Below are 13,897 nucleotides of genomic sequence, written 5' to 3'. Positions count from 1 at the left end.
TCTGCCATGTACATTGGCCAAATCAGACAGTCTCTCTGTAAAAGAATAACCAGACATCAGGAATGGTAACATACAAAAACCAGTAGAACACTTCAATCTTCCTGGACATTCTATAACAGATTTAAAAGTAGCCTTACTTGAACAAAAAAACTTCAGAAACAGACTTCAAAGAGAAACTGCAGAACTAAAATTCATTTGCAAATTTAATACCATTAATTTGGGCTTGAATAGGGACTGGCTGGCTCACTACAAAAGCAGCTTTGCCTCTCTTGGAATTGACACCTCCTCATGTGTCAGTATATAATGCCTGCATCTGTAATTTTCACTCCATGCATCTGAAGAAGTAAGTTTTTTACGCCCAAATAAATCAGTTAGTCTTTAAGGTGCCACCGGACTCATTTTTGTGGCTACAGACTAACACGGCTACCCCCTAATACTTGACAAATTTCATAATTGTTCAAATACCTGCAATTAAAAAGTCACATTACAAAAACCTTTTAAAATAAATCCTTGGGAAAATATCTGACCTAATTTTCACTTGTTGAGAGAGATAAAAAAGTGAACTAATAAAAAAGTGGCTAATCTACCAAAAATGTAAGACAGGCTACTTAATCACTTGCACTGGGATTTGGGCAAGAATGACTCATATATCAAATAAGAATCCTTGTGATGAAAGTCCACACTATAATTGACATCAGATCAACCCTTGCGTCTTCTGCAAAACAGATTAAACTGAGCTAGGCTATCATAGTCAATAACATAGTAGTCATGTTGAAAAGATGTGTCAGATGCATGTAATGTGGTTCACCTTTTCTCTGTCTAAACGCGGTAATTCACTACCCAACTTCTTTGGATACTCAATTATTTTCCTGAATAGTAAATGGAGAGTACCCAATCCAAACACTGGCCCAGAACACGCCTGAACACTGGGCTGTTTGAAATTCAGATCTGAATTTTGTAGTTTGGGCCCATCACTATCTCAAAATCAATTCCCTTTCCTATTGGGACAACCATATAAGGTTAACTAACAACAACAAAAAGTTGATATCTTAATAATGTTTGTAGGGAAATGCATGCCAAATTGAAAAGTTACACTAAAATTATCGTTGATTGAATACTTAATAAAAATCAGCTTTATGCAGAAGTATGGAAAACCTAGCAGTTGAAAAAACAGTACCATAATCTACTTTACTTTAAGCCTAGAAACCTCTTTGAGACTTGGTAGAAATATCCAAAGTGGCAGTAGAATATATTTTGTACTTTTCCTACATTATTGCATGTCCTTGTCAGAGATGTAACCTCTTCACTTTCTACTGTATATTGTAGGAAAGGTTTTGTTTTATTCCTGTTTTTTTTTATTACATTGACAGCTATAATGCATTACATTTTGGTCACACAATTTATGCGGGAGGGTGGCAGCTGCCCTTTAAAAGGTTAAAAGTTGGATGGTAACTTTGTAGCAACTGTCAGGAAACCAGCAGCACGGAAGCAGTTCTGCCTGCAAAATTTTCGCAAACTGACAAGCAGTGTATCTGCTGCCTTAAAGAGAGATGCACAAAATTCAACAGAAACAGATCAGTAAACTCTCTTTACCACGTGAGCATATGATCCCATTGTTGCTTATGTCTGAACATCCACTATTTGATCAGCTTTTATTGACAAATGTATAAAACATTTTATCTGTGATGGGCCCCTGAGGTTAGAGTGGTTGATTATATCTGTACCAACATTCACAGGATCACTGTAGTCAAAAGAGTCCCCAGTTCAGCTCAGTGGGGGTGGCTAAGGCCATTTGGAGTCAATGGGGTTTGAATTAGTACTGTGGTTCTCAAGCACATGGCAGACACACAAACACTTTTTTTAAAAAAGTAACAATACCAGCATTCCTTTAACCAGAGTATTTTATAAAGCCATGGGTTTTTTTTGTTTTGTTTTTATTATTTTATTTAAAACCCAAGGCATTTATTTCCATTAACTTTTATAAACATTTTAGCTTTTGTTGTAAAACAGATCTCTTTTCTCAAAAACCCAGCCCCTCAAAACACTTGCTTATTTAAAAGCCATACAAACTTTGACAATGCCATGGGCTCTCTCCAAACACTTCTATTTTAATCCAGGACAGGTCATGACAACAAGATGGGCTACCCCCAAATGCTGTTTTATGAAAACCCCATACAGACCAACAGACAGACACAAAGCTCTGTTATTGTTTTATAGCATTCACCCTTTCCCCAGGTATCCTTTTTCTCCTCCAGGATTGATCCATGTAAATGTTCTACATGCACAGTATCATTTAATTTCACTCTTTTCACTGTATACAAACTTTTAGGTCATGTCTACGTTAGGGGTACTGTACATTATTGGTGCTATAGTATGTGGACATAACTCAGCCTACAGTGTCAGAAGGGGGTTTTCCATCAGTGTAGGACCATCACCTACCCATAAGGCGATGCAGCCACATAGCAAAATGCAGTTTAATGTTGGACTGACTAGAAGGAAAATATTTCAGATCAGTTCAACAAAACAAAATGAATCATCGTTTATTCAGGAATATAGAATTGTTTCATTTAGACCAAAAGTGCCAAAACAAAATGTTTCACTAAATTTTTTGGAACATTTCATTCTGCAAAAATTTTTGATATTTCAACCTTTCATCCTGACTTGAGACAAAAACAAATGATGAAATATGGGAATTTTCCATGGGACAGAAATTCTGATTTCTGCACAGTTCTACTAATATTTTGTCGACTCACCACTCTCTTACTAAATACTTTTAGATATCTGACAAGCAATACTTTTCTGAAGCAAGGTTTTGTAATTTCTTGTGCAGAGCATAGGGTCAACACACAACATTAAGCTTTTATCCTTTGGTCTGATTATTTTATTTGACGTCCTTGTAGAATCTTTAGCATTTTTCACGTTATTTACCAACAAAAGTCCTTGAGTTAAATATTTCTGGGTTTAGCACAGGCATTTGAGCATGTACCCCATTGTAATAATAGCATTTAATACACTTTCCATACACAGTTCAAAATAAATGCCTGTGATTTTGTAGATCTCATCCTTTGAAGTCCAGTTCACATTGTCATGATGGCTATGGCCCAGTGCAGCTAAGACACAGCCTTCACACTCCTCAAACATCTTCTCTATAAGACCATGTCTATGCTACAATCTTTGACCAAGGCAAGTTACATTGGCATAAAGCCACTGCTGTTACTAAATCACTCGTGCATGTGCATACTTAACTATTTGCATTGCTGCTGCACGTATTCACCAGGAGTGCTTGTGTCAATGCACGGTGCTATTCACTGTGGGTAGGTATTCCAACTCGCCACCATCCAGCGCACTCTTTTGGGAAGTTTTGACAATGCATGCTGGGGCAGAAATGAGTTGCATAGGGGTGACTGGGAGCAAGGGGTGAACTCTCTCCATCCCACAATGTCATCCATATCCCATAATCATAGAACTGGAAGGGACCTCAAGAGGTCATCTAGTCCAGTCCCCTGCACTCATGGTAGGACTAAGTATTATCTAGAACAGTGCTTCTCAAAGCCAGTCTGCTGCTTGTTCAGGGAAAGCCCCTGGCAGTCCAGGCCAGTTTGTTTACCTGCCACGTACGCAGGTTCGGCCGATCACGGCATCCCACGGGCCGAGGGATGTGCTGGCCGCCCTTCCTGCAGCCCCTATTGGCCTGGAGCGGCGAACCACGGGCCAGCAGGAGCCACGATCAGCCGAACCTGCGGACACGGCAGGTAAACAAACCGGCCAGGACTGCCAGGGGCTTTCCCTGAACAAGCGGCAGATCGGCTTTGAGAAGCACTGATCTAGACCATTCCTGACCGGCGTTTGTCTAACCTGCTCTTAAAAATCTCCAATGATAGAGATTCCACAACCTCCCTAGGCAACTTATTCCAGTGCTTAACCACCCTGATAGGAAGTTTTTCCTAAAGTCCAACCTAAACCACCCTTGCTGCAATTTAAGCCCATTGTTTCTTGTCCTAGCTCAGAGGTTAAGAAGAATAATTTCTCTTCCTCCTCCGTGTAACAACCTTTTCTGTATTTGAAAACTATTATGTCCCCTCTCAGTCTTCTCTTCTCCAGACTAAACAATCAATTTTTTTCAATCTTCTCTCATTGGTCATATTTTTTAGACCTTTAATTATTTTTGTTGGCTCTTCTCTGGACTTTCTCCAATTTGTCCACATCTTTTCTGAAATGTGGTGCCCAGAACTGGACATAATACTCCAGTTGAGGCCTAATCAGCGCCGAGTAGAGCAGAACTACTTCTCATGTTTTACTTACAACACTCCTGCTAATACATCCCAGAATGTTTGCATTTTTTTGCAACAGTATTTCACTGTTAATTCATATTTAGCTTATGGTCCACTTATGAACCCCAGATCCCTTTCCACAGTACTCCTTCCTTCTCATTTTATATGTACGCAACTGATTGTTCCTTCCTAAGTGGAGTACTTTGCATTTATCCATATTGAATTTCATCCTATTTACTTCAGACCATTTCTCCAGTTTGTCCAGATCATTTTGAATTTAATCCTATCCTCCAAAGTACTTGCAACCCCTCTCAGCTTTGTATCATCCACAAACTTTATAAGTGTACTCTCTGTGCCATTATCTAAATCATTTATGAAGATATTGAACAGAACTGGACCCAGAACTGATCCCTGCAGGACCCCACTTGTTATGCCCTTTCAGCATGACTGTGAACCACTTATAACTACTCTCTGGGAATGGTTTTCCAACTAGTTTTGCACCCATCTTATAGTAGCTCCATCTAGGTTGCATTTCCCTAGTTTGTTTATGAGAAGGCCATGCGAGACAATATCAAAAGCTTTACTAAAGTCAAGATATACCACATCTACCGCTTCCCATCCCCCATCGACAAGGCTTATTACCCTGTCAAAGAAAGCTATCAGGTTGGTTTGACATGATTTCTTCTTGATTAATCCATGATGACTGTTATTTATCACCTTATTATCTTCTAGATGGTTGCAAATTGATTGCTTAATTATTTGCTCCATTATCTTTCTGGGTACAAAAGTTAAGCTGACTGGTCGGTAATTCCCCGGGTTGTCCTTATTTTCCTTTTTATAGACTGGCTCTCTATTTGCCCTTTTCCAGTCTTCTGGAATCTCTCTCATCTTCCATGACTTTTCAAAGATAATCACTAATGGCTCTGGTATCTGTTCAGTCAGCTCCTTGAGTATTCTAGGATGCATTCAATCAGGCCCTGGTGACTTGAAGACATCTAACTTGTCTAAGTAATTTTTAACTTGTTCTTTTCCTATTTTAGCCTCTGATCTTAACTCATTTTCACTGACATTCACTATGTTAGATGTCCAACCTTCTTGGTGAAAAACGAAACAAAGAAGTCATTAAGCACTGTTATTATTTTTCCCCCTCATTGAGTAACGGGCCTACTCCATCCTTGGTTTTCACACCTTTAAAATCCCATGGACATGTGCGACCTGCCTTGCTGTTCACCATCTTGGACAGAAGCATGAAGCCTGCACAGCTCTGCACTACTATCATGAGCATTGCAAGCACAGGACACATGACCCTCCAAATTTGAAGTCCCACAAAAGAACTGCATCAGTGGTGAACATGACGATTTTGTGGAGGACAGGTGAAAAACCAATTCAAGTCTGTTGGTGGCATCCACAGAGCAGCTGCAGATAGTGAAGTGCCACTTCTGGGCCAAATAAATGAGCACTGACTGGTGGGATCACATTGTCATGCAGGTTTGGGATGATGAGCAGTGGCTGCAGAGCTTTTGGATGCAAAAGGCCACATTCCTGGATCTGTGGATCACCCCAGCCCTCCAGCTCAGGGGCACCAGAATGGGAGCTGTACTGACAGTGGAGAAGTGAGTGATGATCATACTGTGGAAACTTGCAATGCTGGATTGCTATCAGTCAGTGAGAAATCATTCTGGAATTGGAAAATCCACGCAGGGGCTGTTAATGGTCTCCTGCTATGCAGGACTGTGATTCTCAATAATGAGCAGGACATAGTGGGTGGATTTGCAGCAACGGAGTCCTGAATTGTGGTGGAGAGAGTCAGTGTGTACATCCCTATTTTGGCACCATCCCACCTTGCCCAGAGTACAACAACAGAAAGAGCTACTTTTCCGTGGTATTGCAAGTGCCTGTGGATCACCGTGGACACTTCACCAACATCCGTGCGGGCTGGTCAGGGAAGGTGCATGACACTCACATCTTTCAGAACACAGGACTGGTCAGAAAACTGCAAGCAGAAACTTTCTTTCCCAGCTGGTGGATTACGATTGGTGATATTGAACTTGGGGGACCGAGCCTACCCTTGCTCCCCTGACTCATGAAGCCACACACTGGCTACCTCGACAGCACCAAGGAAAGATTCAGCTACCAATTCAGCAGGTACAAAAAGCCAACTAAATGTTCTTTTGGTATATTGAAGGGACAATAGCATTGTAAACTCACACAAGATTACAGCTCTCTGAGAAAAATATGCCAATGGTTATGGCTGCCTGCTCTGTCATGCATAATAATATCTGTGAGGCAAAGGGGGAAAAGTTGCTGTCAGGGTGGAGGTGGAGCAGCTGACTGCTGAGTTTGAGCAGCCAGACATAAGAGCTCAACACAGAACTATACAGATCAGGGAGGCTGTGAAAGAGCACTTTAGCTGTGAGCCACCGTAATGCATTGTGGTTCACCATGCTGTGCCTGCCCCTGCAATTTTGGGGCCTGTTAGGAATTGTGTGGTGCTTCATGTACATCTCTGAATATAACACTGTCAATGCACCTATTAATTTTGTGTTGCTTGCTGTACATTTATGATTATTACACTGTTTGTCACTGATCCTATGAGTTATGTCACATTGTACAATAATAAGTAAATGGGTGCTTTCAGTACTCGTAGGTATCTAGCAGCATATGTTGGGAAATAATAAAGATAAATTATTTTTCAAAAATATAGAATTTTATTGAATAACAAAACCAGGGCAAAAAAGATCTGTGCAATTTAAAAGTCAATACATTCAAAAAATAATAAATTAATGGAACAGAACTTAACAAGGGGAAAGAACATTCATGTCCATTTTGGCTACACATACAGCAGCCGTGGGTCTCACAGGTCAGTGGATGGGAAGCTGTGGTTGTCCTTATTGTCCCCCGATGTGGAGTGGCAGGTGATGCGGCCCCTGAGGCCACATGGAATGTTGAGAGATGGTGTAGGGAGGTGCTAAAATGGAGTTCTCTGTAGGCTGCAAAGGGAGGTGAGCCCATGACTGGTGAACCGGAAGGTGTCGTATTTCTGTACCAGACATGGACTGGCTACAGAGCTAGCTTGTACACATCAGATGAGTTCATCGTGAAATCCCTAATGCTCTGCCAGGTATAGCTGGTATTTTACACACAGTGCCACCTAGTGGCTGTACAATATAATAATACAGTTTATCATTCAATTACAGTAGGTCAACAAGAGTCTGCAGCATTTGTGTTTGCTGCTGGAGAAACCCCATTATGTCCTACTGCATCTCCCTCTCCTCTTCCTGCTGGGACTCCTGGACTTTTGTCCTGTCTGCTCTTTCCTTCTCCATACAGTTTGCAATATTCACCCTCCAGACCTTCTCCTCACGGTCTGATGCAGAATGGGCTGGCAGAATCTCACTGAACATGTCATCCCAAGTCCTCTTCTTTCTCCTTCTTATCTGGCTCAGGGATTCCACAGGTGTGGAGGGGGAAACCCCTTGAGGCCACAACAGCAGCAGCTACAGATAAGACACATGGAGGTACCATTGTCAGTGTAGTCATAATGGAAAGCAGAAGTTAAGGTTCAGAACTCCCCTCCCTTGTTCCCCTGAAGTTTTAAGCAAGACATGCTTATTGACACTACTGCTTTGGAATGCTTGTGCACAGCCCCACTCATTCACAGCACCAGCCATGGTGAATATGGCCCACCAGGGGCAAGAAAAATGAGGAGGGAATCGCTCGGTTGCATTACGATATGGGTATAGGGCAATGGCACTGAATACTGTGAGATGGAACTACCACCAAATGACCCACTCACTAACCACAATGCATGCTGCAGGAATTGGACTTGGAGGTGGAACAAGGGGCAAGGCTGCTGCGTTCCTGCCCCTAACAGACTTGACATGCCTGGGGTGGTGATAGCAAAATTGAATCGGGTCCATTTGGGGTATTTAAAAACCAAAAAACTATTTCCTTTAGAAAATTGTCCAGGTGCCACTTGATCTTCATTGCAATACATTTTTTTCTCCAATTTTTGGCATAGATAGTTTTCACCGTATTTTAGCTGTTCACGTGTAGAGAAAGTTTTCCTAAATTAGCCTTTTCTGAATCCTTTGATGCTGGGAAGCAAGATTTCAAGGTCTAATTCAAAATGTACTTCATAGTAGCTCTTTGTCATCTATCCATTTCTTTCTTTACAGGATAGCATATAACTTAAGAAAATTATTCAGCCCTTTCCCACCATATTTCATTTTATTCTAAAATGTAAAGGCCAAATCTTGCCAATGTCACCAAATAGTCAGGCCTCTAAATAGAATCAGAGAATTGTTGGACTAAAAGGGACCTCGAGAGGTCATCTACTCCAGTCCCCTGCACTCATGGCAGGGCTACATTCTTCATTTTATTTGTATTATTTTAATGTGAATTTAGTATCTGTGGAGGTTGCTGAACTAGCAGCACTGGAGGGAGCAGACTCTGTTTAATCCTCTAAATAAAAGCCAGCGTGGCACAAGCTAACCTGGAGGGACAAAGCCCTGGAGTGGAGAAGGCACTGTACTCACAAGCACACATTACCTTCTCTCATTCTATCTTTGTCCTTCCTGTTGCATATTTTTGAGCTCTACAGCATCTCCCACAAAAGACCTTAAACCTGCAACTGGTTTCTTGTCCCCACGTGGAGCCCCAGTTAAGTCAGTTGCAGGGTTGGGGCCAAAGTGTCTAGGACCCTGTGCTATTTATTAATTGATTTAGATTTATAAAATTCCAATCCATACTCATTCATTCCATGCTGTGCATGCTACTACATAATGGACTGCCCATTTGAGGCTAATAAATACTAAGTGGCAATAATAAAAATGCAATAAAATAAAATATTCCAAAAGTCGTCTCAGTATGGAGTTTCTACAAGCCAAAGCTATTTGTGTTAAAATACAAAAACAATGTACACTCTGCATCCTTAAGTGTATGCTGTTTACATTTGTCTTAGCCATTTTCTTTTATTATTTTCAAGTATTGCTAAATCCATCACTATTAGTTTTGGGACATCTGGCAACCCTTCTGAATAAACTATGTGAAAGTACCCTTATGAGCTTCATGCAAGTTGTACACAATGTAGATCTTCATCCTGCAAACACTTATGTATATGACTAGTTCCACTGACTTCAGAACAATTACTCATGTGGCTAAGTGTTTGCAGAATTGGAGTTCTAGGATGAAATCCTAGCTCCACTGAAGTTAATTGACTTCAGTAGGCCCAGGATTTCACCCATAGGTGATAAAATAGAGTGGGGTGTTGGTTTTTTCAACTATTGGTCTAGGTAATTAACTGCCCTGCCCTGCCACACAGATATGAGGAAAAGTAACATTTTTAACCAAGGAGTTAATTTGTATAATATGAAATATGCAGAAAAAAATGCTGTTTTATTTAATGGTTATAATAGCAATAGCACAAGGTGTTAATTTCATTGCATTGCAAGCAATTTTAACAAAGCATCTCTGATGGAAAATCAATCATTTCCTGGTAGCTAACTGAGCTTCCACCAATTAGAATTGTAAAAATGATCCTGTAGGGTTTTGTGTTGTAATGATGATTCATCTTGTACTGTATGCAGCTTTTTTGGTATCCATTGTTTCTTTTTCTGAATACTGTCTAAACATTCTGTCTGCTTCTCAATACAAAATTGCTCTAACACGTCTAAAAATGTCCAAATTTACCTGTCCCTGCTGCTGCACTCATTCTAGCACTTTAAAACAGTTTGCAGCATAGTAGCTTCGGTAACACATTATATTGTCCCTCATGTCATGTGAGATGTAATTGTAGAACAAAGTAGAATAGTTTCAACATTATAGAGTTTTTTAGTCTGAAGAATCACAGAATGCTCCAGTCATCCAGTGGAACATATCCAGCCATTTCAAACTCCGGTCTTAATAAGCACTGTCAGACTCATTTTATCTTTCCTAGAAATGAAAGTTTAATCAATTTCAATGTACAATAACAGTCGGATTGTCAATAGAATTTGTAGGTGCTCAGCATCTCTGATAACCAATGAGTGTTGTGGGTACTGAGTACCTCTGAAAATCAGGCCATGAATTACTAGATGAAAGAATACTGTAGTATGCAATCATTTTTATCCAAATGGAAAGCAAGAAATGCAGAATCAAAAGGGAGTCATAAGATACTAGAGATATTTTAATAAAAAGTAGTATTCATTTTTAAATTATGTATGCTCATGCCCAAAATCTGAGTGCAGTGCTAAACACTTAGTCATTCAAATTTAAGGGCATAATTCTGTGTTCCTTGTGCACTGTAGACTCCTCGTGATTTCAATGGGGACTTTGGAGTTTATGATAAATGAAAGCCAATGCCCTAAATTTACATATCTGCATTAAAACAATAAAGTAACCTGTCCTATTAGAAATCAAATAAACTAACACTTTATCTAAAATTACATATAAGCTCTTTTGGCTCAGGGATGGTTATTTATTAGAGGTTTGTATGACGCCTAGAACAAAGAGGCCTAACTTGGTTGTGGCTTTTAGATTCTATCACAGTATTAAAGTTAAATAATACATAAATTCCAGAATGAACAGTGAAGTGTACATTCATTTGTAATATTGTAAACTGGAAGGATCTGCAGGCCAGATCACTGTAGACCACTGAAGAAATCTCAGATAGTTTTGAATAATTAATATTTTCAATAACTTTAATCTCACTATGGACCATTTTTGGTGAAAATTTGGTGAAAGAGGTGAAATCTGAAAACTGCATAAATTTTGCCAAGGAAACCTGAGGAATTTATCAATACCACAAATCCCAAATTTCAGTCATAAAGAAGTTAAAAACTCCACTTTCATGCTGATAGCCCATGGGTTTACAAGCTCTGCTGGCATGGTACTTTTCTGGAAAATTATAAACCACTAGAGTTAGAGTTTAAAAGGCTCACCATTTTTCAAACACTTAAAAATTCAGGGCTCCCAGTAAAACAACTGAAGAATTGCCCTTTTCAGCGTGGGTGTGACAATTTGCACTGCCCATGTACCCAGAAGAACAGAGGGTCTGAAAGTAAGTAGGTAAAGCATAACCCATGGGATCTGGTGAATGCTTAACAGGAGAAGTTTATAATTTTTGATGGGAAAACTATATTTTAAATATCAGCATGTCTTTGCTATTTTATTAACATTTTTATTATGGAGGGAAACCAGCAACAACTATGCTTAGGTTTCCTAGCATTTTCCATAAAATTATGCTGACAGTTTTTTAAAGATCTCTAGTGAATCCGTGGTTTGCAGCATGAAATGACATTTAGCAAAGGAATAGTCCTTGGGGCAGGAAGGTGCTTGTTTGCCTTCCCATTGAAATTTTTTCAGATTTGGACAAGGTATGAACTGATGAAAACTCCATTTCCTGTCTGTGTTTTATTCACTACACCTTACTCCTGACTTGCTGCCAAAAGCCCTGAATATTCTGTTAGCACTGCATATGAACTATTCTGGTGTCTCATGCCAGCATGCCCTCTAAATAGTCCATAAACAAAACTGTCGAGAAGGAGAAGCAGTACATCAAAATATTCATTGTCAAATGCAGCAGGCTGGGAACCAGGATATCATGAGTTCAAGTTTCATGTTTTTTACTGATTGGTGTTAATTCTTCGCACTTCACAACCCTCACTGAAAAGGGAATAGGACCTAATTCTTTGACTGACCTAAGTCTCAGTTAGTTAGCCACATTGTCTCTGAGAACCCAGCAAATCTATGGTTATGCGGTCTGTAAAATGGGGCTATTCATGCCTATGAAACTTACAACTTCAGTGTATTATGCATCCTGCCCTAATGGCTTGACCAACAGCTTACACTGGCTGCCATCTAATATAATTAATCCTTTCACTCAAGTGTTAGAAGTCTCTGCTGCTTTGTTGAAGATCTAGGATTCAAACCCAGATGAGGATTAAGGGGAAGGGGTATGAGAGCTGCACATAATAGAATTGTTTTTTTCTTTTTAAAAAACTCTAAGGTATTATACTTACTAAAAACTATTTATACTTGTGCTAGCTCAGGGAGAGCTAGCACATACATTTGTACAAGAGCAATGGAATCACCACCCTAGCTCATAGTGTGAACATAGCCTAAATGGGACCCACTTAGTAAAAGAACCTTATTTACTCAATAACACAGCAAGTCAGTAGTGGATCAGTATTGACAACCCTGAGTATTCAAATATCATGACTTAAAATGATGAGATTGGCTTAAATTATAAAAATTTAAAAAATCATACATATTGGGGTTATTTTTATTTCTTTTCTGTTTGTTGAGCCTTTGGGTTCATGGTTTTCATGCTTTTTCTGCAATCATGAAAACATACTCTTTTTAAATGAAACTGAGCTTCTCACATAATCACATGACCCCAGAAGCTGGGGCTTTAAGAAGTTCAACAAATATCACAATAGTTGGCCATGCTGTTGTCTCATGCAAGCTCTATGTAATGAAAAAAGATTCATTAGCTAAGTGATCACCTGCTAGAAATCATAATTTTGCCTAAGTAGTCTTACAAGATAGCTCAGAACGGAGTGTTCTGACAGTTTTGAAATATATTAACTACCAGTTCTCTTGAACACAAATGAAGTACTGAGGAGTTAATGAGAGTTTCTGAAGAAATCTGATCAAACTCAAGATTGATAAAAGTTCCATTGATCTCAGTAGCCCTATAAGCAGCTAAAACAAATAAAAACGTTCTTGCTGTTTGTGAGGGTATGAAGCAATTTCATCAAGCTCAAGGACGTGCCTCATCTGATCAATCAGAACAGGGCCTATCCCCCCCATCCCAGCCCTGAATTTCGATGTACATGTTTCCATAGTTATTGACAGAGGAGAGTCCAGTTTGTAGCTCAAGTTTTCCTAGATGCTAGAACATAGACTTCTAGAGGGGCATGTTAAAATGGAGAATGCTTATTGCTGCCATTTTAATGTATACACCACAAATCCTGCAAGCTTGGGACCTGAATTTGGATTCCTCTGTTGCCACTGGCCAATAGGCAAATCTAGTGTATATTTTTGCGGCATTGTGTACTTTCTTTCATGGCCATATTGTGTGCTAGTGTAACTCCATTGCAATTCTATGCATTCCATTCTATGCATCCGAAGAAGTGAGCTGTAGCTCACGAAAGCTCATGCTTCAATAAATTTGTTAGTCTTTAAGGTGCCACAAGTACTCCTGTTCTTTTTCCATTGCAATAAACGCTCCTTTCAGGAAACATGCCTATCGGCCTTTACAGTCTTTAAATAGTCTGTGAGCTGTATTATCTGGGTATTTTCTATTTAACTAGTTAATTGATAACACTTTCCAACATGTGCTAAGTAGTATTCATATTGCATATTTTCTGTGTGTAATACCCAGGGCCGCCCAGAGGGGGGGCAAGTGGGGCAATTTGCCCCGAGCCCTGCAGGGGCCCCCATGAGAGTTTTTCAGGGCCCCTGGAGCGAGGTCCTTCATTCAGCCCTGAATTTCGATGTACATGTTTCCATAGTTATTGACAGAGGAGAGTCCAGTTTGTAGCTCAAGTTTTCCTAGATGCTAGAACATAGACTTCTAGAGGGGCATGTTAAAATGGAGAATGCTTATTGCTGCCATTTTAATGTATACACCACAAATCCTG

At 39.8% G+C, this 13,897-nt stretch overlaps 1 protein-coding gene across 2 annotated transcripts in view; it reads left to right on the top strand.

Moving 5' to 3' along the window:
- HMGN3 (high mobility group nucleosomal binding domain 3) overlaps window positions 1-13,897 on the top strand; it is a 115,730-nt gene that overhangs the window by 47,535 nt on the left and 54,298 nt on the right. The gene's annotated exons all lie outside the window — the stretch shown is intronic.

The sequence above is a fragment of the Mauremys mutica genome, chromosome 3 (assembly GCF_020497125.1).
Source record: "Mauremys mutica isolate MM-2020 ecotype Southern chromosome 3, ASM2049712v1, whole genome shotgun sequence".
NCBI classification, from domain to species: Eukaryota; Metazoa; Chordata; order Testudines; family Geoemydidae; genus Mauremys; species Mauremys mutica.
The sequence above is the reverse complement of the archived record's forward strand: the minus strand, read 5'-3'. Positions and strand labels throughout refer to the sequence as shown.